At 40.9% G+C, this 25,688-nt stretch overlaps 1 protein-coding gene and 1 long non-coding RNA gene across 2 annotated transcripts in view; one reads left to right on the forward strand and one right to left on the reverse strand.

Annotated features, from left to right (window-relative positions):
- CACNA1I (calcium voltage-gated channel subunit alpha1 I) overlaps nt 1-25,688 on the reverse strand; it is a 565,240-nt gene that overhangs the window by 264,592 nt on the left and 274,960 nt on the right. The window lies entirely within an intron of this gene.
- On the forward strand, nt 8,146-25,344 carry LOC142100151 (uncharacterized). The gene is made up of 4 exons (XR_012678741.1): nt 8,146-8,364; nt 24,117-24,540; nt 24,768-24,819; nt 25,050-25,344. It is a non-coding gene; the product is annotated as an uncharacterized LOC142100151 (long non-coding RNA).

The raw sequence follows: 25,688 nt of genomic DNA on the forward strand, positions 1-25,688 counted from the left end.
TTCACATTGGTGTGCTGCTGTGTTGTTGACTCATTATCAGTGTGACTATCAGAAAAGGAAAGGGTTTTTTTGGCGGTAGCATTTGGAGGAGAAGTTGAAGCATGGAATGTGTCATATGCGACTTGAGCCGACAGATTGCTCACAAGTAGCTTATCACACACCTCGCCGATTTAGTTCCATTCTGATCCTTGTATACATGGGTTTCCCGTGGTTATGCCTATCTGTTGTACAACCTGGCGTTCCTCAATCCTCAGATGCCATCTTGCCAAGTATTCTGCACAGGTGCAACACCGAGAACCTTTAAAAACCTTTGCTCCACAGTGATAGGAGGATCACCAGCCAGTTCCTTTTATAAGGGTCCTCTTCCTTTCTATGGGTGTCAAATCATCAGGTCTCCCTACCTGATAGGAAGCATCTCCTCTGACTCCCGTCCATGCTCATACTTACCTTTGTCCTGTCTTCGTGAGTTAGACGGCTTCAGCTTCACTCACCATCGGTCCTGTTCCAGAGTTATAACACCTGTGTGGATCTCAGTACTTCTGCTCACCACAGTTCAACGCTTCACAGCTATACCTGTTCAGCTTATTCCATGGTTAACACCTGTGACCATAGAGGCTTTGCTCAGTATCCCTCCTGTTCCTGAATTTCTACACTAGTGTATACCTCGGTTCTTGTGAGTCCAGCAGCTCATCGCTTCACAGTACTACCTGCTCAGCCAATCCTATTATCGAGATTCGTGGCTATACTGCTGGTCATCGCACAGCATTCGTCCTGTTCCAGAATTTCATACACCTGAGGCTACATTTCCTTCTGCCTTACAGTTACTTTGTGGTTCTTTGAATTATCTGCTCTGCGCCCCCTAGAGGACGGCGACCTGCGGCTGAGAGCAGCTAAGACCATATTCCCTTGCAGGAATCCCTGGTGAATACCACTGCTCTGTTAGACTCCGCACCTCTCTGGGGGTAGTTGTCACTCAAGCAGAGATCAAGACCATTCCAACTATCTGGCTTTTGTGACAGAGCTGTTTACTTCTGTAAGGATTTGTATCATTCTGAAAGAAAGACATGGCATATAACTTAAACCTAGGATCAAGCATGGTTGCCAAAATGTAGTGATCCAATGTCAAGACACTGCAAACCCTTGGGTCCGGACGAAGTGAATAAAGAAGTTGATCCACAAGATAAACATACTTTGCCAAATCGCTAACTTTCATCTCCTCCTTCAGCTGCTTTTCCAGTAGTTTGATTAGAGTTATGACTAGACTCAGGCTGACAGTGTCTGAGCTCACTTTATTTGTTATAATTTGAAAGTGTTTCGGTAGCTTGCATAAAACAGTAAGGATTGTCCAATGTGCTGGTGTTAAATAATATGCCCCTCCTTGTCCAATCACATGGTTTGCCGTGTAGGTCTTGATGGCCTGTTGCTGTTCCTCTAGTCACTGAAGCATATAAAGTGTGGAATTCCGCCTTGTTACTAACTCTTGCTTCAGTTGGTGGCATGGTAGATAACTTTTTTTTTCAGCCGCTGCAATATTCTACATGCGGACGCGGAATGTCTAAAATTACCAGAAATTTTACAGGCCACGAACATTTCCTGTGCTGACCCCATCTTTTAAGAAATTCTGCACCACAAAGTTTATTGTGTGTGCAAAGCATGGTATGTGGTGAAATTCACCAAGTCATAATGCACACACAATATTGGCGCCATTAGCGGCAATGAGGAATCCTAAGGAGAGTCTTAGCAGGGTGAGCCATTTTGTTATCACATTCATGAGTTTTTGTAAAAGATTGACACCAGTATGTTTCTTTGTGAAACCAGCGATACAGAGTAGCTTGTCTGTGAATGACCTGGCAGTGAGTGCTAGGTCTACTATGCAGAAAGGATGAAGAGGATGATGGTGAAGCTACCGGCGATGCTGCTGGCAATCAACCTACCCAGTAGTCTGTCACGGTCATATAGTCATTATTTTGACCAGGACCGCTTGTTCACATATCCTTAATTACTGTCGGAACAATGGCTTTTTCTAAGGACTGAATGATTTCTTGCTTAACCTCACAGTACAGCTGAGGCATTGACGGTAGGTCCTCTGATAAAACTGCCCTAGATAAGCGGAGAAACGCATCAGGGAATGCCCCCGTGAGCTTATCAGCGTGTTTGGATCACTTTTACTTTAGTTTCCATTGGATTCAGCGTGGTATTTGGATTTCCAGCCTTCAATCCATTCAGTAAGATTCTTACACTGGTACCAGTTCAAGGTAAAGCAAGCTTTTTTAATATGATCAACCAGTAGCTTCGAAGATACAGGGTATCTGCACCATTACTAAAGAGTATTTACCATAATATTGGTTTCCGTTTGTTACCTAAGATGGATTTTATTCATTTTTGCATTACTTGTTTGTGTATTACCGTGTATAAATTTACATCAAATCTATGGGAGGCATTTGATAGGAACTCTATGAATTCACATCAGGTGGACTGTATAAAACAGTCTATATATGAATGAAGATTTCTAAAGCTTTGGCAAATTCAATTTGATATTGTATCTGTTTATGTGAACATTTGATTGGTTAAGCTGCAGTTTGTAGATGCATTATTTCCACATAAAGCGTTTTCATTAATTGCATTTCTGTGATTTGATTTTTTCAACAGTATTAATAAATCATACATTTATAGCTACACCAGCGCTCTAATATTTATAATTTTAATAATAATATATAGTTTTTTTTGGGGTGTTGAACTCCTGCTGACTCTCATATGCAAACACCAATTTTTTTCAAAAAAGTATTTCAGTTGTCACTGCACCACACAAGATTACTGTCATTAGATAAACAATCTTAAAAGAAAGAAATCTGTTTATTTTTTGGATTCTACTGCTAGTAGTATGACAGCAAAAGTACACTGTTTTTCCTCAATAAATAAATATACTAGTTAGTTCAGAATGATATCTATCTAACTTAGTCTATATATAATGTCTAGTTCTATTATATGTAATACAATGCATTAACAACAACCAGTAGTCAGTAGTCTGTGTAAAGTGTATGTAAGATGAAATTAAAAGCAATTGATCCGCAAACTATTCTAGCTGGCTATTCCCTACAGAACTGCTTTACAATAATGACAGGATTCTATTTCTTTCCTATGTCCGTGGTTCACCCCGAATGCTATTTTATGAGTAGAGCACTGCAGCTTATCTCCTCCTTACACTCCGCCTGTTCTTCAGAAATAGAGGGAAGACTATACATACAAAAGATGGCGATCCAAAACTCGCAAGAAATTTGCAAAAAAAAAATAAAATTTTTGCCTCCTTTTGAGATTCGAGTTTGGCGGGAGAAAGTCAGTTTTGCTCGGATCAATGTCGCATTTCGTCGGATTTCACATAATCCGAACTGCTCATCTCTAACATATATATATTGCATATAGCAAAAGTGCTGCATTAATGAGCTGAATAATATACATGAAATTACTGAACGGTTAATACTTAAGTAAATATGACCATATCTCGGGTGGTAATTTCTTCTCTAGCTAAATAGGCAGACAGTGGCTGAAATCTCTGTAGACATCGGGCCTGAGTCATTAAGGAGAGCAAAGCATAAGAAAGGAGTAACTTTGCACCCGGGCAAAACCATGTTGCATTGGAGGGGAGGTAAATTTAAAGTGTGGGGACAAATTTATAGTTGGGATAGGGTATGTCCTAGATCAACTTTAAATTACAGTGTAAAAATAAAGCTATCAAGTATTTGTGTGCTAGATGAAAAAACAGCCTGTATTTAACTTATGTGCAAAATAATAAAGTAATTTGCATCCCTTGCATTGTAACATGGTTTGTCCTGGAGAATATTTACTCTTTTCTTTGCCATACCTTCCTTAATGACTCAGGCCCTTGGTCTGCAAAAATGCACTGATAGGTGGATTCATACAGAGGAACAGGTCCTGTGATGTAACAGCAGCTCAAATGCCTGCAGACTGATCTTTTTGACGTGCATCATATCCCATTAGATCTCTTTTCTATATAGGAGGAGCTGCATCTGTCTGAAGAGAATAGGGACGGAATATTTAACTTTTTTTTTTTTCATAATTTTTTATTTTCAGTGGTCAATCAAGAAAATACAGACAGCAAAACGATAACACTGTGTAACATACACAGTAAAATCACAACAGTTATTGTGGTGTATCGCATATTAGGAAACCTTTAGACAAAAATGACCAGTTTTTACATTTTTAAAGAGTAATATAAAATGGGTGTAGGAACAAAAGGGATTGTGGGGGAGGGGTGAGGGGAGTAGGACCACAAAGATAATCACTGTAAGTATTTAGAGGATAACTAGGGTGTGTTGAGCCTATAGCAGAGGGGGAGATATGTGTCGGGAAGAGTTAGGGTCATCGCACATAGGTCAGGTCGGAGGACGCGGAGCGTTGAGGGGGGAAGGTGTGTTCCACGGCTAACCATGGAGCCCAGACTTGACTGAAGACGTGGCCTCTATCGTGGAGGTAGTACGTAATCTCCTCCATATCGGCCACATGTCAAATCTGCCTCTTGAGAGCCAAAAGGGATGGAGGTGAGGTCTTTTTCCAATTAAGGGCTATAAGTGATTTGCCTGCTGTCAGGATGTGGGCAGTTAATTTCTTGGAGAATTTGTCCAGTTCTTGGGGAGGGTGACATAAAAGAAATATCCAGGGATCTTTCGGGATGGGGGCTTCAAAAAGGGTATTTAGGAAACTATGGACTGAATCCCAGAAGGTGGTGATAATCGGGCAAGACCACCAAATATGAAACATCGTACCCCTTTGGCCACAGTCCCGCCAACAGCAGGGCGAGGAAGAGGGAAACATTCTATGGAGTCTTGTGGGAGTGTAATACCAACGGTAATACATTTTGTAAGAGGTTTCCTTGAGTTTAGTTGATATAGAGCATTTAGCTATCCCCAGTCTCATGTCCTCCCAAGCCTCTTCATCCGGGGGAGGACCAAGGTCCTTTTCCCACTCGTCTTCATGAGTGTTTGGAGAGGGAAGGGCAGAAGTGAGAAGAATGCTATATATTTGAGAAATCATGCCCTTGTCCAAGGGATGTTTTCTACAAAGAGATTCAAATGGGGTAAGGTCCCTAAGAACATAGGTTGGTGGCAGGGATCGCAAGAAATGATTAATTTGGAAGAATTCAAAGGGGCTGAGGATTTGGGACGGGGATTGGGGTTGGAGATCCGCTAGCGAAAGCTAGCGGTCCTGTTTGGAAAAATCTAAGCCCTGCATGAGACCAGTTACGGTGGATCGTAGAGGCAGATCCAATATTTTACTTTTTAATAGAGCTGAAGTGAAATATTTGGTTAACAATAAACAATATATTTTGCCTTTATGGTTTATATCTGAAAGTTTTCAGTTTTGGAGTTTAGTGTACATCAAATAAGTTGTTTTAAATCAATACAAAATGTAATAAAAAAAATAATACAAAAAAAAAAAATAACTTCTAGAATTCTGCCTATGAAGGGAGTAATGGACCCGTACATGTCGGAATGGACATTTAAAGCTAAGTTAGGTCTATGCACATACTGCTACTACTTATTTGCCTATTTTGAGAATACACAGAAGATTTTTTTTTAGTACTTTATTTAACATGAAAACAGGGTAAAGTAATCGGAGATGGGGGGGAAAGAGGAGGAGAGGAGGGTTGAAATGGTCAAATACCCAATAATATGTAAATGATGAGAGATGTAGAAGAGGTGAATACGTGTCGAGAGCCCAGATGTAAATCCAAGTTAAATTAAGGAGGGCTAGCCAAGTATCAGATCCAGGAATGGACAGAAGTAACAATTCTGATCACTAGAGATAGCCAAGGGGCCTAAATCTGCGTAAAGTTTTTTTGTCATGGAGATAGTGAGTGATGATGAATTCTATGAACCAAAGGTAGGACTTAAGAGCAGAAACAATGGGGAGGTCACGCTGTTTCCAGGATATGCCAATGAGACATTTAGCTGCTGCCAGAATGTGGGAGAATAGTTTGGCATATTGCTTGTCTGTATCTTGTAGTGGGTACCAAAGGAGGAAGATTCAGGGGTCTTTAATGATGGGACGTGGCAGAAGTGAGGCCAGAAGGTTTAAGACTTTAACCCAGTAGACTGAGATTTTGGGACAGGTCCACCAAATATGATAGTATGTGCCTCTCTGACCGCAATCCCTCCAAAAGAGTGAAGTGGCAGAAGGGAACATCAAAGCAGGGGTGTAGTACCACCTGTAGCATACTTTGCAGGCATTTTTCTTTAATCAGGGATGAAATTGAGCTAGATGCTATCTTTTCCCTAAGTATTTGACAACAGTCTCCATCATGGGGACTTTTCAATGGGGGTTCTGAAAATCTCACATGATGGAATGGAGCTCAAGAAGTGTCTGACTTTAAAATTAAAGTGCTTGCAGGAGAGTTAAGAATGATTACTTATTAACCTTCAAAGGTCAGTTAGTAACCTTGTCACGCAGATCATAGATGAAGCATATATCTGCCGATCTCCAGGGCTGGGAGTAATGCTGTGAGGTGCCCAGGGGGAACGCAGAGTTGCCCAACAGAGAAAGCATTGGAGAGGTAAGCTGAATGTGAGGTGAATTGGGTTCTACACATGTCCCACATCATAGCTGAAAATAACATTTGACCTAAGAAGTTTACTCAGCCCCCAAATGTTAGATACTGAATCAAGCTTATTATAGTTGGACTCAATATCAAGTCAGGACAGAGTACAGGGAGGGGCAAAAGTTGCTGTTATTTGGCTGTGTTGTGTTGTCCAATAATAGATTTTAATATCTGGACAGCACCTGGCACCTCATTTTGCTTTTTATGTAGAGACAGGTGTGTTCTTGGAGTTTTGTTATTCCATACAAATTTAGAGAAGAACTGCCACTTCTGAGAATGAAACCTTGATATGTAAGGTCTGGAAAAGATAAAGGAGTTTAGGGAGGATATTTATTTTGATTGCAATGATCCTGCCCAGCCACAAGATTATTAGTGGTTTCCAAGAGTGGAGATCTTGGGATTATTAGTGGTTTCAAGAGGGCTTGGGATTTTTGGAGCACAGAGACTCATATGAATGCATAATAGAGACCCCCAAATATTGTAATCCCCTCTTCTGTCATTTTAAGTTACAGTGGTTTGCAAAGTTCTGACGTTCGCAGAAGGAGACGTTCAGGAGCATCGCCTCTGACTTTGAATAGTTAATATTATAACCTGACAATTTACCATAGCAGTCCATAATCTTGAATAGGTTATGAAAGGGTATGTTACATTATTTAAGGGTTAATAGGATATAATTGGTGATTAGGAATATCTTATTTTCCAGGTTCCCCACCTCCACACTCCATATATCTAGACAGGCTCTAATGGCAGCTGCTTAAGGTTCGGATAATATAGCAAATATTGAAGTAGAGTGGACACTATTGCCTGGTGCCATTTTTAATGAAGACTTGGTCCAGGGGCATAATGTTGACCGTAGGAGGGGTAAAGAGTAGAGGGCTTTGACATCCATGAGAATGTCTCCAGACAGGCTGAAATGTTGCAGGGTTTGGATCTTAAATTGCTATGAGATCGTGTTGAAGGCCTTCTCGGCGGCAAAGGATAGGATGGTTGCCAGTGTACAGAAGATTTTAATTCTGAAATAACAGCAGAAACTTTACTACAGCTAATATTATTTGTCTGGTTTATACTTGCAGTTTTAATGGATTGATGATATGCCTGGATTCTGTATGTTTCTATAGCTTTACAACTTGAAAAGATCAATATAAATCAATAAATCAATATAAATCAATGATAAGGCGTACTTAGATTTTTAGCTTTGAATCAGGATTATGAAAAACATGATGACAGTGTTTGTATATAAAGTTGGGAGAGGCAGTAGGTGGTTACATAAACCTGATGACCACATGATGGCTTGGCTCTGTCTTTGTTGCCATTGGCCATAGTGACTAAGGGGGCCTAGTAATTAATATGCACCGCAATGTGGTGCTAAGTATAATTTTTTATTGGTGCTTATCAATATATATGCTATCTAACTTTTATAATATACAATGTTGATTTTTACATATATTACTAAACATTTTTTTAACTATTTTAATAATAAAATATTGTATTAACTAGAGATGAGCGGGTTGGATTCGGAGAAATCTGTTTGCTTGCTATAGTGCAAACCTGTTTGTGTACTTCTGGTTCTGACACGTCCGGGTTTGGCACTTCCGTTTATGCATTCCTGGGTAGAATGCATATTGTTTGGAGGTCCTCAAAGAGAATATAAAGGAGCCATTGCCTCATATATTTTGCAATGATATGCAGACTATCACCTTTTTATGTATCATGAGCTGCAACTGAAGACAATCTAGGATTGCATAAGTCAGGTAACTACATTTTTCTTTTAAATATCTGTCTTTTCTGTTGTTCTATGTGATTGTCTTGACAAAGGTCCAAATGTAGGACCGAAACATCGACTTATAATGTGAGATATGGAATTGAATTAAAAGAAAATGAAAGCAGAAATGGTGATTGTATCTTTTAGTAAACTGCCATGTATTTTTGCTGCTACTCAGTCATTAATTTTAGCCAGTTAGCTCGCTGCAGAAATTAGGCAGAATTAGTGAAATTTTGGACAGTTGTGAAGAGACTATTAGAAAATAGACTGTAAATGACTGTAAATGAATGCTAATGCTATAAATAGTATCATAGTGTTATGGCCACCAGTGCGGCATAAACTCATATAACAAGTAGAAGCCACCTTTCCCGTAGAGACTGGTTATGCTCACAGGTACTTGGATGCCCCCAGGTTTTATGCTCAGAGTAGTATGAGTTTATGCTAACACGGCAGCGCACAGGTACAGGAGGTAGCACACGGTGTAGCGGCAGGCCAGAGATCAGCGGACTGAACAGAGCACCAGAGAAGATGTCAGGTACAGGTAAAAAGGTCAGGGTCATAGGCAATGATTCAGAGTCTGGGTACAGGCAACAGATCGGGGTCACAGGCAGTGGTTCAGAATCTGGGTACAAGCAAAGGTCGGGGTCACAGGCAGTGGTTCAGAGTCTGGGTACAGGTAAAAGGTCATACACAGGTAATCAATCCAAGGTTTCAACATCAAACACCAAACAAGAACAGGAGCAGGCAGCAGTACGGGAACAGAACGCTATAACCAGCAGTGAGGCTCAGACCTCACTGCATTAAATAGTACTAAGAGCCAATCAGGACAGAGGAGGACAGGGCTGAAAATCTGCCTCAGGAGGCTGCTAATTAATTACTAGCTAGTACTGGCATAGGTAATAACATAAACCAGGAAGCATGTATAAAAATATAAATGAACCAATGTAAATCATATGAGAGCTCCCCCTGGAGTTGGAGGATGTCCCTACACCCTCCTACATCTATGCCACAATGATAATCCCAAAGAATAATAACAGAGCATAGAAACTAGAGCACACACCCGGATGCTAGATCCCGCCAGGATGTGGCGTACCGCCGTGGCTCGTGACACATAGGAGCAAAAACCGCTCAAAATTTTACACATTTTTCACAATTTTTAATTAAACCCAGATCTAAAACCAAAATCTTTCTGGATTTTTGGGCAAAAACTGTAACAAACAAAACACAAAGACGTTTTAGAACCAAAACCACATCCAAAACCAAAACACGGGGTTTAGCGCACATCTCTAGTATAAACTATATTGCATTGAAATGCTTTATTCTAAAAATAAGCATTTTTAATGCTGCGATGATCGTATGTAATCCTGAGATGAAGCTAACAGGATTGGTATTGTGATGGTTACAACCTACAGGATGTATAGGATGATGCAATAATGATCCCTATTGCCCTTTAACAAATGAGGTGGTAATCAGGGAAGGGATTAGTTTCTGCTCATTTATGAATCAGGAGCAGTCTCTGCAAGTGATCTGTCTGAAATTCTGTAACCACAGTTTCCCTATTGGACTGTATTCATGGCACTCTTAACCAGCATCTCCATAGATGTATTACGTAGTTGAAGTGGGCTTTATATTAAAATATATCATTTATTATTTTTTTCCAACATTTTACAATATTGATAATTTTACTTGGGAAAAAAATCAATGTAACCAGAACTTTCCATATCTTACTTCGGTCAGTGGTTGAAGGGGGGAGAGAGAGCAAAAATGCAGGTCTGCCTGCTCCCAAAGCCCCCACTCTGCAGAACTGAAAATCCAACTGATGCTCCACTGCGCATGCGTCTTCCCCACACATAATCATAAGAGCAGGATGGGGTCTCTGGATGATAGACCAGTTTTACTATGGGGCCTGGCGATGTAATGTTACACCCCTGATCAAAGTGTAAAAGTATAATGCATGTACTTATTTACAAAGCCCTGACACATCTCTATTAAACATAACCACCCAATTCCCACAGTACACAAGCCCTAGAGATAACCACTAATGGGTCTATTTATTAAAAGAGTTTGGTAACAATCAATATGCATCGCTGCAAATCATAATGATGCATAATGGCATACCGCTATAGTCTACCATTCCGGAGCTGTTGTGGGAGTCCAGGTGAAGACCCCCCTCCTCCATAAAAGTCTTTTTTGCCATTTACTGGCAGTCTAATTGTGCCGGTGAATAGAAGAAGTGCTGTGCACATAGCACTATCACAGGTGAGGGAACGGGAATGACTTCGACAAGAAGTATGTAAAAGAGCAGGTGGGAGGTAATGTCTTGTTACTAATTAGCTCCCCCAAAACTAAATTCTGTAAAATGTCTATTTGTTTAAAAGCAGATAATCAGCAAAATATGAATGGAAGGCCCTTCTCTTACATACTCCTACCATCTAATATTTAGGACTTCTTTCAAAGAGCTAGGCTGCTCCCAACACCCTCCCTGGAGCCACTTCTCCAACATTGCCAACACTTGTTCACTGATGTTGTGCTGTGCAGAAACGTGGTGAATGGGACATACCTCCCAACAGTCCCAGCAAGTTGGGAAAAACTTCTAGGCTGTTGGAAATTTTGCATATTAAATACTTTTAATAAATATTTATTTTGAAAGCCTAGAGTATAAGAATATATGGTAATAAATGCATCTAATATGCAGAAAAAAGTATATATGTTTTCAGCACTAATCAACTGCACAATAAAATGTATAAGGACATTTTTAGGAACACAGATTTCCAGAGACATATTTGCAAAACCTGAGACCGAGGGACAGTTGGCAACTATGCAAATAGAACAAACAGCTCATTTTAACAACAGCCATCTTCTCTCTTCCAGTATCTCCTCCCACAAAGCTATATATTGTTAAAATAACAGAACTACACAATTGTAGTAACACAGCACCATATTGTTTAATTCTAAACCATTGCATGTCCTTCCTACTTACTCATGATAGAAAATGCTTTTTGAGTTAACCAAGTCTTACTATAGGGTTCACTTTATCTGTCTTATCTCCAAGGCCTTCCTTGTGTCAGGATGTGTATATAACTAACACCTTTATTGTAATATTATAGATGTGGGGCCCCACACATGTTCTGTACAGCAAAATAGAGCCATTATTACTCTGCATAGAGCTCGCTGTTACCACGGCGATAAATTATTGATTGCAGCAAAAACACATTTTTATGGCTGATTGGATGACATTTTCACATGGCATCTTTCTGAACTGGATGATGTAGTATAGTATTTGAAAAAATAATTGGCATAAAGAGATAAAATATAAACTCATATTACTGGGAATAGTTGAATGTGAGTTGTTGTGTCCATGGGAGTAACTATCGGGGGCACTTGGGGTACAGCGTCTATCCTGCTACTCTGATAATAGGCTACACTGGGCGCATGCTCTGAAAAGGTCTCCGGTCTGCACTATTAGGAGCAGATGGAGGGGCCTCGCCTCGGGAGGGAGAAAAAGCATCATCTGACCCCTGGCTATGTCTATAATTAAGTTCAGTTGTAGAAAACAGGAATGTCCACCATTATAGTTAATGTGGCTCATCATTTCTTATAATGGAAACTTTATCGGTTTTCTACTTCTAATAAACCTTATACAGCATAAGCTCCCCTTAACCTCATCTTAGACTGGGCACACACTATACAAACTTTTTCCAGATGCAGTATCCTTAATGATTTTACCAACGTCTGGGAAAAAATGAAAGTCCTGATCAGAATGCCAATTCATGTGTGCACACTTACACAACACAACACCTGTCATAGCCATCGGCTGAAAAGATTGTGACTGCACACTCCATAGAGATCTAAGGACACTGCTGCATACACACGCAGGATTGGAATGACATTGTTGCATCGTTGAATGAAACAATATGATAAGCTTTAGAATGATAATCATTCATCCATGGAGCATACACACTAATGTAATATTGGGCTGAACCGTCTTTTATCGTGTGATTGGCCCGATAAGCTGCTGAAAACCTTGTACTGTGTACCCAGCCTGCAAGCAGAATACACAAGCTACACTTTACTCCTCTCTAATGGCACCTCTCTGTTATCTCTTGCTGAGAGATCACTTTTGCACAGCTGTAAAACTGGCCACACCAGGGCCATTTCTGCTCCTCTGAGCATGCAAAGCAAGAGGATCAGTGTCCTATTTGTGTCATACATGTAGTTAAACAAATTGTATGAGTTTTTTTCAGCACACCTGAAGCCCCTTCATGAGATTGGAAGATATCTGCAGACAAAAGCTGTTAGGGGTCATCTATAGTAATAGTCAGCATTCACAAACATGACCTATAATGATCAATTCTGATTCTATTATTTGTCGAGCAGAAAATCATCCATCTTGTCTCTTCTCTGTTAATCTAAAGGGCAAGAGAAGCTCATCAATTCAACATCTCTGACGAAGGCCAAGACAGGCTCCACCCACTGACTCTCTGATAATACAATATAGTACAGTGTTTGGCCCACTCAATTTAGAGTCCTTGCACATACTGAATACTGCACATATGAAATAGGCAATTTGAAATGTCTCCTGCCATTCACTTCAATTATATGTCATATATAATATGTTTGTGATCACATGATCGCATTTCTAGGCAAACAATTATTTTAGCTTTGTAAAGAAAGTCGCACAGATAAGTGTCCCAATTTAAATTCGTCCATATTTGTTCCACATAGAAAGCACTTTTTTTTGTATTCTTATTTACAATAACACTTGCTCAGGTGACTACAATTTCCTGATCTATTCAGCTTCCTATCTCACTGAAAAAACTGACTTCTCCAGATATAAATGTTGGTGAGAGTAACTGTGAACATATTAGGAGGTAACGTACTGGAAATTATATCCCCACACAACTCATAATGGTTTACACTGTAGTATACTTGCAATATAGAGAGGTGGAACAGGCTAAACGCACATCTGTTAAATCAGAATTTGACTGCCATCACACTGACAGCGAGACCCCACACTGTTTTTATTAAAGTGGTGTGAAAAATGTCATGAATAAGTGAACACATTGCTATGTGAAGAGCGTGCCATATACAATTTAGTAGGGGAATGTTACGTTAATATGTATTCCCTACACATGCAGAAACAGAAAGTTCTGTATTGCTAAAGGATGGTAATGCATTTTTAAAATGCCTGTGACACTTCTCAGAGGCTGTCTGATAAAAATGTGGCTTCTTTATCACACATAGAGTGTCCTCTAGGGCTAGAGAGGAACTTAGTCTGCAATTACTGGCCAAGATGTTCCAGATGTCTTGTTTCATTCTTCAAGCTGACTGTATGTTCCCTCTCTGTAGTGGAGCATACCTGAGAACTAAGTCAAGCAGAAGCAGGTAGCACTGATTACTGACCTAAGCAGACAGCTCATTACATCTGGATGAGAGCAGCTCCAGCAGGCACAGGCCCTCTGACACTGCTTCCAGCATCCTATCAGCTACTCTAGAGAATTCACACTCTTCTTACTAGCCTCTGAAGAAAATCACTGCACACTATCTTTTTTCATTAGCTATTACATACAGAACCATTCTCACCATATACAGCCTCTTGTCCATTACAAACAGCTATATACCATTATAATAGTATGCCCACTACATACCCCTCTTGGTTATTACTAAATATATTCTATAAAAATCCAGTGTGGCCAGTGGTCTCAAACAAGGACAAATTTTGCATTGCCATTAAGGTCATCAGAGAATACTCTGGTTGGCCTTAAACAAAAGCTTACCCCTAAACAATGCTTGAAATAAGGAATGCATTGGAAAAGTAACTTTAATGTTCTTGTCACGATCTGCATCTGTAAGTTCCTGTCTGCCAGGAACTATGTTGGACCTCTGTATATATATAGGGGCCACTGTGATACTTGGGCTGTTCTCTAACCCGTCAGAGCTGCCTCGTTATTCCAGGATGCTTAAAACCTGCCTCTGACCTATAAAAGCCTGCTTGTCCCCGCAACCTTTGCCAGATCATCTGTTGCCTTTACCTGTGTTGCTGTTCCTGTGTCCTATCCTGATTGATCTACTGGTATAGACCTCTGCTTGTCCCTCTGTTGCTGCACATTTTCCTGTGACCCCTGACTCGGCTTGTATGTGACCCTGTACCTGCTTGCAGCTCTCCAGTATTTCAGCTTTATCCTGCTGCAGAGTATTACCATCAATACCTGCTTTCAGCTCTCCTGTGTTACAGAGGACTAACCTCTTGCAGATTGTTACTAGCAGTCTCCACTACTTCGTGGTAAAGTCCTGCAGATCATCACATCATGGGGTAAATGTATCAAACTGCGAGTTTGCCAGCGTGTTGAAATCGCGGCAAATCGCGGGTGTTTACCCGCAATTTTTTTTACAAAAAACTGGAAATGTATCAAGCTGCGATTTTGAGACTCATGTTCAAAATCGCTGGTCATCTCTGGCGATTTTGAGCGATGTAAACACTGACGAGTTTAGCAAACTCTCCTGTGTTTGGCAAACACATCACTGTTACACTGGCCCTGGTAAAAAGTAAAAGAATAGATAAAAGTTTTAAAAAAAAAAGCGAGGGGTCCCCCCATTATTTATGCTTAACCCTAGCGCTGCCTGACTAGTGCTGGTCCCGTGAAAATCGGGGAAAAAATTTGCGTGGGGTCCCCCCGATTTTAACTTTACCAGCACTAGGCAAACCAGCCAGGGTTGGCGGCACTATAGCAGGGGGACGCACGGCAGGGGTCCCCCTGCCATAATGACTAATTAACCCTAGACTGTTCAGCGCTGGGCTGGATTCCCTAAGGAGTGGGGTCCGCTGAAAAAAACGAGGGGCCCCCCCCCCTAGAAATAACCAGCCCAGTGATGATAGCACTAGGGCTCTTCCTACTACCCCTGGGCTGTGGGTAGTAGGGTAATATGGCGGTAAATTGTAGAAAAGAATAAACTGACACCAATTTTGTTTGTGGAACTACAAGTCTCAGCCAGCCAGGTTGCCCTAAAAACTGTGGCCATGCTGGTGCTTGTATAACTACAAGCACCAGCATACCCACGGCAGCCAGGGCATGTTGGCACTTGGAGAACCACAAGTGACAACATGCCCTGCCTGACATTCCTGGCTTGCTGGGCCCTGTAGTTCCACAAAGAAAAAAGTTAACTAAATAACAACACCCTCATACAAACCACACATATTTATTAAAAATAAAAAACCCACAATAAAGACACTAACAACCCTCTTTTTAACCACAACTATTTAATAATAATAAAAAAAACCAAATACTTACCAATGATGTCTTCTTTCTTAAATCCAAAGTGTCCTTGCTTGCCCCAGTCCCTTATTATTTGTACACCCATCTTGCCGGCTTGCCCCAGTCCCAGCCATTTGTACCTCCATAAACGAATCTGTGCCAACTGGAACACTTTGCCCAGAAGGGGCAGATATTTGTAATATACCAATTCTTTAGTCTTGATTGAAGTTTAAAAAAAAAAAAAAACAGGAGCCGCCGCAAACACCTCCTACCTAGTAGGAGGTCCGTTCCGCAATGCTCTTACGCTGTTTGCGTAAGAGCTAAGTACTGTATTATGGTATTTTCTCACGCTAGTGGGGAAATCACATATTACAGTATTTAGCGCTTACGCAATTAACGTAGCACATTGCGCATGCGCTACGCTACTTGCGTAAGCTGTAATACAGTAAATACAGTTTACGCAAGTAGAGTAGCGCATACGCAATGCGCTACGTTAATTGCGTAAGCGCTAAATACTGTAATATGTGATTTCCCCACCAGCGTGGGAAAATACCTTAATACAGTACTTAGCTCTTACGCAAACAGCGTAAGAGCATTGCGGAACGGACCTCCTACTAGGTAGGAGGTGTTTGCGGCGGCTCCTGTTTTTGTTTTTTTTTAAACTTCAATCAAGACTAAAGAATCGGGATATTACAAATATGTGCCCCTTCTGGGCAAAGTGTTCCAGTTGGCACAGATTCGTTTATGGAGGTACAAATGGCTGGGACTGGGGCAAGCCGGCAAGATGGATGTACAAATAATAAGGGACCGGGGCAAGCAAGGACACTTTGGATCAAGAAAGAAGACATCATTGGTAAGTATTTGGTTTTTTTTATTTTTATTAAATAGTTGTGGTTAAAAAGAGGGTTGTTAGTGTCTTTATTGTGGGTTTTTTATTTTTAATAAATATGTGTGGTTTGTATGAGGGTGTTGTTGTTTTGTTAACTTTTTTCTTTGTGGAACTACAGGGCCCAGCAAGCCAGGAATGTCAGGGCATGTTGGCACTTGTGGTTCTCCAAGTGCCAACATGCCCTGGCTGCCGTGGGTATGCTGGTGCTTGTAGTTATACAAGCACCAGCATGGCCACAGTTTTTAGGGCAACCTGGCTGGCTGGGTTTTGTAGTTCCACAAACAAAATTGGTGTCAGTTTATTTTTTTCTACTATTTATCGCCGTATTACCCTACTACCCACAGCCCAGGGGTAGTAGAAAGAGCCCTAGTGCTAATTTTGCGTGGGGTCCCCCCAATTTTCACTTTACCAGCACTAGGCAAACCAGCCAGGGTTGGCGGCACTATAGCAGGGGGACGCGCGGCAGGGGTCCCCCTGCCATAGTGCCGCCAACCCTGGCTGGTTTGCCTAGTGCTGGTAAAGTGAAAATCGGGGGGACCCCACGCAAAATTTTGCCCCATTTTTCACGGGACCAGCACTAGTCAGGCAGCACTAGGGTTAAGCATAAATAGTGGGGGGACCTCACGCTTTTTTTTTTTTAAACTTTTATCTGTTCTTTCACTTTTTAACACTGCCAGGGCAGTGTAACAGTGATGTGTTGATACAACACGCTGCTATCAAGCAGCGTGTTGTATCTGGCGTGTTTAGAAGCAAACTCTCCTGAGTTTGCTAACTCGCAGCTTCATACATTGGAGACTTGTATAGCTGCAGTGGCAAACAGTGGTGAGTTTGATCTCTGGCGATTTTGCAAGTAGCGATTTTGACAGAAGCAGAACTCTGGCGATTTTGTATGAAAACTCAGCTTCATACATCGGCGAGTTTCAACTCTCCCGAGAAAATCGCTGGAGTTGCAAACTCGCAGCTTCATACATTTACCCCCATGTGTCTGTTACCTTCAGTACCCTGCTCCGCAGACCATCGCACCTTGTGTGTCCTCTCCACTACTTTGTGGTAAAGCCCTGCAGACCATCGCATTCTGCATCTGTGTACTGAGTTCTTTTGCTATTTCTGCCATACCCTACCGTACTGCATCCTGAAACCTGCTTAACTGGTGTAAAAACCACTTCGTTCACTATGCTCTCTCTGTGGTTTTATATTGGGGATCCTGACAGTATGATTTGGCCACAAAATTGAGCCTGCCATTGCACGCTTTCCACCATTGTTGGAGGATTCCCAGGGTACTCAGCATTCAACGTCCTGGGACATGACTTCTATTCCTTCTGACATTTCCCTTTTCCAAATGCTCCAAGTGGACATTATCCAACTCCGCACTCAAATTTCTCAAGTTTATTCTTTAAAAATGAAGGTGCTTAAACAACTTCCAGTCTCCGTTCTTCTTGCTCCAATACCAGTTTTGGAGTAACAAATGATTTTTCCTGTGAGAAAGTCATCACTGCAGTAAATCCTCCAGAGTCTGTACCTAGTAATAAAGTGGAATCAAGATACCTTTGCCCAGAAATGGATCCACCCAGGGAACAACCAAATCTATCTGTGCAAACAGCACCTCTCAATAATGTCTCTACAAGTTAGCAATCAACTAGGAACCACTGTGTAGCAAATGCCAGGTTCTCAGGTGCTCCACACCCTCACCTGCCCGAAGAAGAGCAATGGCGCAGAAGGACCAATAAACTATGTCTTTACTGCACCAGTGATGTACATTTATTACAAGACTGTCCACTCCGCAGACCACGACATTCTACAGAATTGTCTCCAGTTTACTGTCCTCCTCATTCCGAATTTGTTTATACAACGCCTCCCGTTTCCACACTTCAGCCTGTTCTGCTCCCTGGGATAAGGTTTAATCCGCTACTTTCAGTTGTCTGTCCATAGGTTCCAGCTCCTGGTGCCTGTCCAGAGGTGTCAGCCTCTGCCTCCTGCTCCGAGGTGCCATCCTGCTCTGAGGTGCCAGCTTCTGCCTCCTTCTCTGAGGTGCCACCCTGCTCTGAGGTGCCAGCCTCTGTTTCCTGCTCCGGGGTGCCATCCTGCTCCAAGGTGCCAGCCTCTGCCTCCTGAGGTGCCATCCAGCTCTGAAGTGCCAGCCTCTGCCTCCTGCTCCGAGGTGCAATCCAGCTCCGAGGTGCCAGCGTCTGGTTCCGCTCCAGAGATCATTCCTGCTCCAGAGGGGGCACTGCCCTTACCGCCTGTCCCTCCAGGTCGCTCTTGAAACTTTGCATGCGATTCAGTCCGAGTTACCACTCCATGCAGTTCAGCTCGCAGACCATCACATCCTGTGTCTGTTACCTTAGTACCTTGCTCCACAGACCATCGCACCTTGTGTGTCCTCTCCACTACTTCGTGGTAAAGTCCTGCAGACCATCATATTCTGTATCTGTTGTTTACTGAGTTCTTTTGCTATTTCTGCCATACCCTTTTGTACTGCATCCTGAAACCTGTCTAACTAGTGTTGAATAAAAACCTCTTTGTTCACTACGCTCTCTCTATGGTCTTGTACTGGGAATCCAGACAGTTCTCTGATACTACCAAATATATTATTATTCTGTACAGATTTAACTATTTATGTTATAAAATAGTCATGCTACGTGAAGTATACTGTAACTTTTAACTGTGGAGGCCCTGTATCATCCAATTCAAATTTAAAGGGGTGTCCAAAGTTTCTACAATGAGTTTGTGTTTCCTTTGTTGAAGGGGTGTTTCTATTGTGGAGAACATGAAAGCACAGGGCTTCAGTCTAATGACAACCTAGGTGCATACAACCAATGAAACCAAAGTCAGTCATATAAGGGAGTTGCAACAGTTTCACAATGAAGCCACACAGTTCTAGAGATGGGTAAATTGCCATCATGTACTTAATTAATAAATCATTCCCCATTTGTCAAAAGTTTTGTCAAAATAATGCTCACTGGAGAAACAGGCCAATCACAGTGCATAAATGGCAAATAAGCCAATCAGCAAGCATAAACTACCAGTTTGGCAGAGCAAGAGTATGACAGCTGTGTAAGAAGATATAAGAGGGTTTAGATTTATAGGTTTGATTTCCCTACACATTTTGTACACTGATTTACTGGTTCATATCACATATTAATCATATTGAAAAAAGAGAGAAAGAAAGAAATAGTATTTTGTGGGCACTCTTTTATACAAATGGTTGTAATATATTGTTATTATAAAAACAAATAAACTTTATTGTTGATTTTATTAAAAATTGTCACAGCGAAATATTAAAATTGATTAATGTGATGTTTAAACCTGTAGGAATTCAGTTAAAAGGTAGAATGCTACCAAGCTGGCTTGCTGCTATTAACCTATATAAATTGCGGCTGAAGAGTATAATGGAGTACACTCAACTGGTATAGATCTATACCAGTTGAGTGTACTCCATTATACTCTTCAGCCGCAATTTATATAGATTAATAGCAGCAAGCCAGCTTGGTAGCATTCTACCTTTTAACTGAATTCCTACAGGTTTAAACATCACATTAATCAATTTTAATATTTCACTGTGACAATTTTTAATAAAATCAACAATAAAGTTTATTTCTTTTTATAATAACAATATATTACAACCATTTGTATAAAAGAGTGCCCACAAAATACTATTTCTTTGTTTCTTTCTCTCTTTTTTCAATATGATTAGTTGACTCATTAGTATTGGAGCACCTCCCCTATATGATTACTCAATATTAATATAACTGGCCTATAAGAGGTTTTTAAGCTTGGTGCGGTGTAAAATCGACTCTGTTCCTCATATCACATATTAGCAAAACAACAGATGACTGATAATCGCTGCAGAGCTTATAAGAAGAGATTTGATTTTTGGTTTGTCATTAATCATTCACAGAACCTATTTGCTTATTCAATAATGGACCTACTTTTAATTGTGTTTTAAGCCTCATCACCAACTACTACACAAGTCACTCATTGACTGTGTCACTTAGAGTGTAATGTTGGGTACCGGGCGGCTTGTTGGGCAGCCCTCACCTCCAGGTCCCGTAAAGGTCATACCCCCTGCACCCACGGTAATTCCCTACAAATATGTACAAACATAAAAACATTTGAGTAGAGTATCCTTTAATAAAATGGAGAAAAAATCCAAGAAACATAAATGTTTCAGACTTAAACTTAGTAGCATTTTAATCTACTATGCAGATGTTACCAACAAAGAATTCCAAATTACACATTTTCAGTGATTAAAAAAACAACAATTCTGTAAAAATTAGTACACATAGGAATCCTGCCACCAATCCACCAGCTGGCTGATTCAGTGGCATGATTGATCATATTTGGCGAACTAGTAGACAAATCTAACTATTGAGAATTAGCTCATTTGTTCTACCAACGTAATGTTGTACCTTAATAGTGTGGTCCCAAATTAGTCAAAAATCAGAAAGCGATATATGAATTACAGATAAAGTGAGCTTCTTAATAGTTTGAAAAAAAACCTGACATAAAATCCTGACCATATGTTGGTATACAATGGGGTCCAAAAATAATAATGTACGCTCCAAATGCCTTCAGGGGGTGAAATAGTCTATAACTAGTGGTCTGGCGTCCTTCCTGCTGCCCAAACAGATTGTGTCTGGAATCAGTAGCTCATCTGAGAACAATATTGCAGGGTCAAAATTAATTAAAATAATAGTGTGAGATCTTTCCTATTTGACACTATACCAGCCTTGTGTGTGTAACCATGTAAACCTGAAATAAGAGACAGACACAAGTATTTGGAAAATTAAAGGTCACAGTTTATTTAGTAAAATATTAAACCTTCATGGTGCTGGTAAAACCATAGCAGTCAGCTAAAAACTAATCTTCAACCAATAAACCATGGGGGACAAACACTCAACCACTAACCAAGAATCTCATCTTTACCAATGGGCCAGAGCTAATCTGGCATCAGCGTGACTGTTCCCTTCTAGACTCGACATTGCCATGCCACACAAAGCACACCAAGGGACCCTCCTGGGAGAAAGTCATCACTACAGTACATCCTCCAGAGTCTGTACCTAGTAATAAAGTGGAATCAAGATACCTTTGCCCAGAAATGAATCCACACAGGGAACAACCAAATTTATCTGTGCAAACAGCACCTCTCAATAATGTCTCTACAAGTTTGCAATCAACTAGGAACCATTGGGTAGCAAACACCAGGTTCTCAGGTGCTCCACACCCCCACAAAGAAAGGGTCAAGAGCCATGTTACTTCCAAAGGGGCAGTGACAAGTGGCCAATAGGGATAGCACCTTCGACTAGTCACTGACTGCACAGCTCTCCTATCCACTGCGCCTCTTCTGTATAAATGAAGAATGTTAAACAACTTACTAAACCTTAGCAGGGTGGGTGGGCGTTATCAGCGACGATCAGGAACAGAAAGACCCAGCATTCATTGCCCACTGAATTTAAACATAATAAACAAAACCTCCCTGGGACATCTTATTAGCTGGCTCAATGTAAACACAATAAAACTTAACCCCTAGTGGTAAGTGCCTATTCAGAGACCCAGCACATAATTTTAAAAGCCCTCAGCTTACTGCTTCACTTATTATTAAATACAATGAAACACTAGAGTGTAGTCTATTCCTGGGAGAGTAGAAATATGTCAGCAGGAATAGAAGGTAGTTAAGAAGGTCTTAAATCTCCCTTTGTCTCTCCTATCTCTCTTTTCATTTCTTTTTAATTTAGATGTATTAGATATGTAAATTACTGTCATAATCTGTTTTATTTAGACATCATTTTGCAGATTTGCATTATGTCATATGTGTTGGTTCAAATTTTCATACACCTTATAGTTTATAAAATATATTACTATTAACATTCATATATATCATAATGGTATTCACTGGTATGCAAGTTGCTTCATGGCTGCAGACAACTCTCAAGTAATAATTTTACTTTTTTGTTTCTATTATTTTCTTATTATAACCTGTTAAGCTTATATATTTTGGCAAACCAATTGTTTTCTTTTTTAATTCTTCAGTTGTTTTTGCACTGTTTTTCATGTATCTACATAATATGTTTTTTTGTAATCATGTAAAAGGTGTTAAGCTGTGTTTGCTATCGATTACATACATATTGTATATACTGATGAGGAACCCAGAAATTAATTAAGCAAAAAATAAAATTAAACTGTTCTACACAGCTATTTCCTTTTGCTGTCATGTTACATGTTCTTATTAGATGAGTATAATACAGATATTTTAATAAAGTTGTGAAGAATACAGTTTCTTGCAGGCTTTTCAGGTGAACGACCCTTAGGAGACTATAATGACAACCATACTGTAAAGAAGTGTTATATTGAAAAAAACATGTTTCTGTCCAGGGCCAGCTTTTGGGGATGCCACCCAAGGTTATGCAGGGGTTCTACTGGCACTAGATTATGCAGATCCACAGTAATGAAATAAAATGCAGAATAGTGGATTCCCCTTTAAGCTTTATTTCATTATGTCTATGACAGTTAAAGGGGAAACCATGGTTCTGTATTCTGGAGGAGAGGAACCCCTGTCTTACTTATGCGGAAGCTAAGATAAGTGAACTGCTGGTGAGAAGAGGAGGTGGGTAGAGAACCACAGAGGGAGAGAGAGCCAGAGAGGGGAGGTTAGAGGGAACTAGAGAGGTGGAGTTTTTCAATGGGGGTGTTTCCATGGTGCCACGGAAACACCCCATTGGTAAACTGCCCCCCAGGATCGCAACTCCTGTATAACCATAAAGGCAGCAACCAACAGACCGCCACAAAACAAGAGCAGACAAGCGCAAACATCCAGAGAGGATTCCTGCCACCCCCAAGAGAGATGGGTAGTTGAGAGAGAACTAAAGAGGAGGGGAACCAAAGACAGAAAGATGGGAAAGAACCAGAGGGAGGAGGAAGACAGAGCTAGTAGGGGGAGGGTGAACCAGGGAAGGGAGTAGAGAGCCACAGTGAGGGAAGAGAGAACCAGAGAGAGGTGGAGAGGAAAAAGAAACAGAAAAGTAGGGAGAGGAGAGAATAAGAGAGATGAGAGTAGAGAACCAGAAAGAGGAAATGAACTGAGGAAGGAGTGAAAGAGAACCAGAGAGGTGAGGAGAAAACCAAAATAGGGTGAGAACCATAGAGAGTTGGTAGAGAGGGGGGGAGAGGCGACCAGATTTGTGCAGTAAAGAGAACCAGGATGTGGTAAGGATCGAGAATGGCAGAAGACGATGAGGGGGGGGGGGAAAGGGTATTAGTAATCAACTATGAATAACATAGAAAAGATAGGAGAAAGAATAGAGACAGAACTAGAGGGGGTGGGAGAGGGGACAATAGGAATCCAAATAGTCATATTCCCTCCAGTAGGATAGGGAAGCCTGCAATTAATATCGCACAGGCACTGTAATTTTCTAAGGTCAGCCTTGCTCCCAGCAGCGGTGGTAGAGGAAAATACTATAATCAACATAGTGATAGGCTGTTACGATACATAAAATTTATCTTTCTGTAAAAAAAAAAAAAAAAAAAAGGGAGAGAAGAAAAGAAGAAGGAACTCACCTGTCCCAGGATCCGGCGCTAGTAAGTTAATCTTCTTTCTTCTAGTGTCTTCCGGTGCTGGTGACAGTGCATTGGAAACAATTCGCTGTCAGCCAATAGGTGGCCTGAACAGTGAGCTCACCCCCAGACATTTGAAATTTGACCCGTACCGTGCGGCGCAGTGTCAGTCCTTCATTGGAGAGAGAACTGTATTGAACTCTGGTAAAGAGACGGAGCAATCAAGACAGAAGATACCGGAAGATGCACAGATGATGCCGGGATCAAGGAAACTGGCTGAAGAAAAAAAGAAGGGTGAAGGAAGGGTGCAGGAGCACAAAGAAATCAGCAGGGAGAGAAGCGGCAAACAGGAGAAAAGGCACCACTGGCTGGAGGGTCTGGAAGAGACAGAGATGAAGAAGAGAAGCAGTAGGGCGACAGGAAAGAGCTGTCAAGGTTCTCCCCTGCTGTCAAAGCAATTTGTCGGATTAAGGTAAGGCTTAGCCTGGGATCACATTAAATTGCAGGAGTAGCCTGTGAGTACAAAAGTCAAGCCCTAGGCCTGGGAGTTCAGATTGGCATTAAGCCCGGTCACATAGTTTGTTTGTTAGTACCAGGGCAATGTTTTGTGTTATTGTAGATAGCACTAGTGTAGGAAGTACATATTAACCTGGTAGACAGCATTGTGGGTGGTCTGTCGTGTATTGTCTCTGTATTTAGACACCGATCCTGGGAGTACAGACAACCATCAAGAGGAGGTAGTGTTTATCCAGTGAGTATCATCTTTCCATTTTGTCTCTCTCTCTTGGTGTCACTCCTCACAGGTATATCAGTGAGTAAGATTCTTCCCTGTCCCAAATAGCCATAGTCTCAGACCAAATCAAGGTGTCAGCAATAGGAGTAGAGTGAAGTGTCTCTGCTACTTGTTTTCACCTCGGACACCACCTCTCCTTCCTTCCTGTATCCCTGCCCTTCAGTAATCTGTCTGTTTTATTTCCCTAGACTGAAGTGGTGTCAGGAGTGCTGAAGGGTCTGTAGGAACAGTAGGTGGACCAATTGTAGACAAAGTAGGAACTTTGTGTGTATCTGTCCTCGCAGGCATTACAATTCCACTATATGGTTGAGTACACAGGACTTTCTCTCATGTGGAAAAGCTGACATCACATCAAAGGACTCTATGACCTGGGATTTTACATGTTATAGAGACTTTGTTATCCACATTTGCCACCTTCTTCCGGTACAAGTCCTATTGTTCCCTTTGGGGACTTTTGTTTTAATAAAACTGTTATATTTTTAACAGCTTTTCTCCATTTCATATCTTCAACCCTGTATTGGCTATAAAGTTGGGGTGTTTCACCTGGCTTTCACAATTCTTCACTATATATTATTCTTTATTATTTTCATACATTGTTCCACCTGAGCACCAAGATATAGTGAGAAGCGCACTTCATCTATAGAGAATCTTCTCATATCATCAACGTCTAAAGATCTACAAGAGTTCTTCATACCTCATTTGTGAAAGTCTTGCTTTTTCTTCACATCACATGAGTGTTTCAACCTATGATTTGTTTTCATTACTTTTATACAGAACTTCACTATATATTTGTTTTTCTTCTTTTGAGACACACCTATTGAAGAATT

Source organism: Mixophyes fleayi, chromosome 8, assembly GCF_038048845.1.
Source record: "Mixophyes fleayi isolate aMixFle1 chromosome 8, aMixFle1.hap1, whole genome shotgun sequence".
In the NCBI taxonomy this organism is placed as follows: domain Eukaryota; kingdom Metazoa; phylum Chordata; class Amphibia; order Anura; family Limnodynastidae; genus Mixophyes; species Mixophyes fleayi.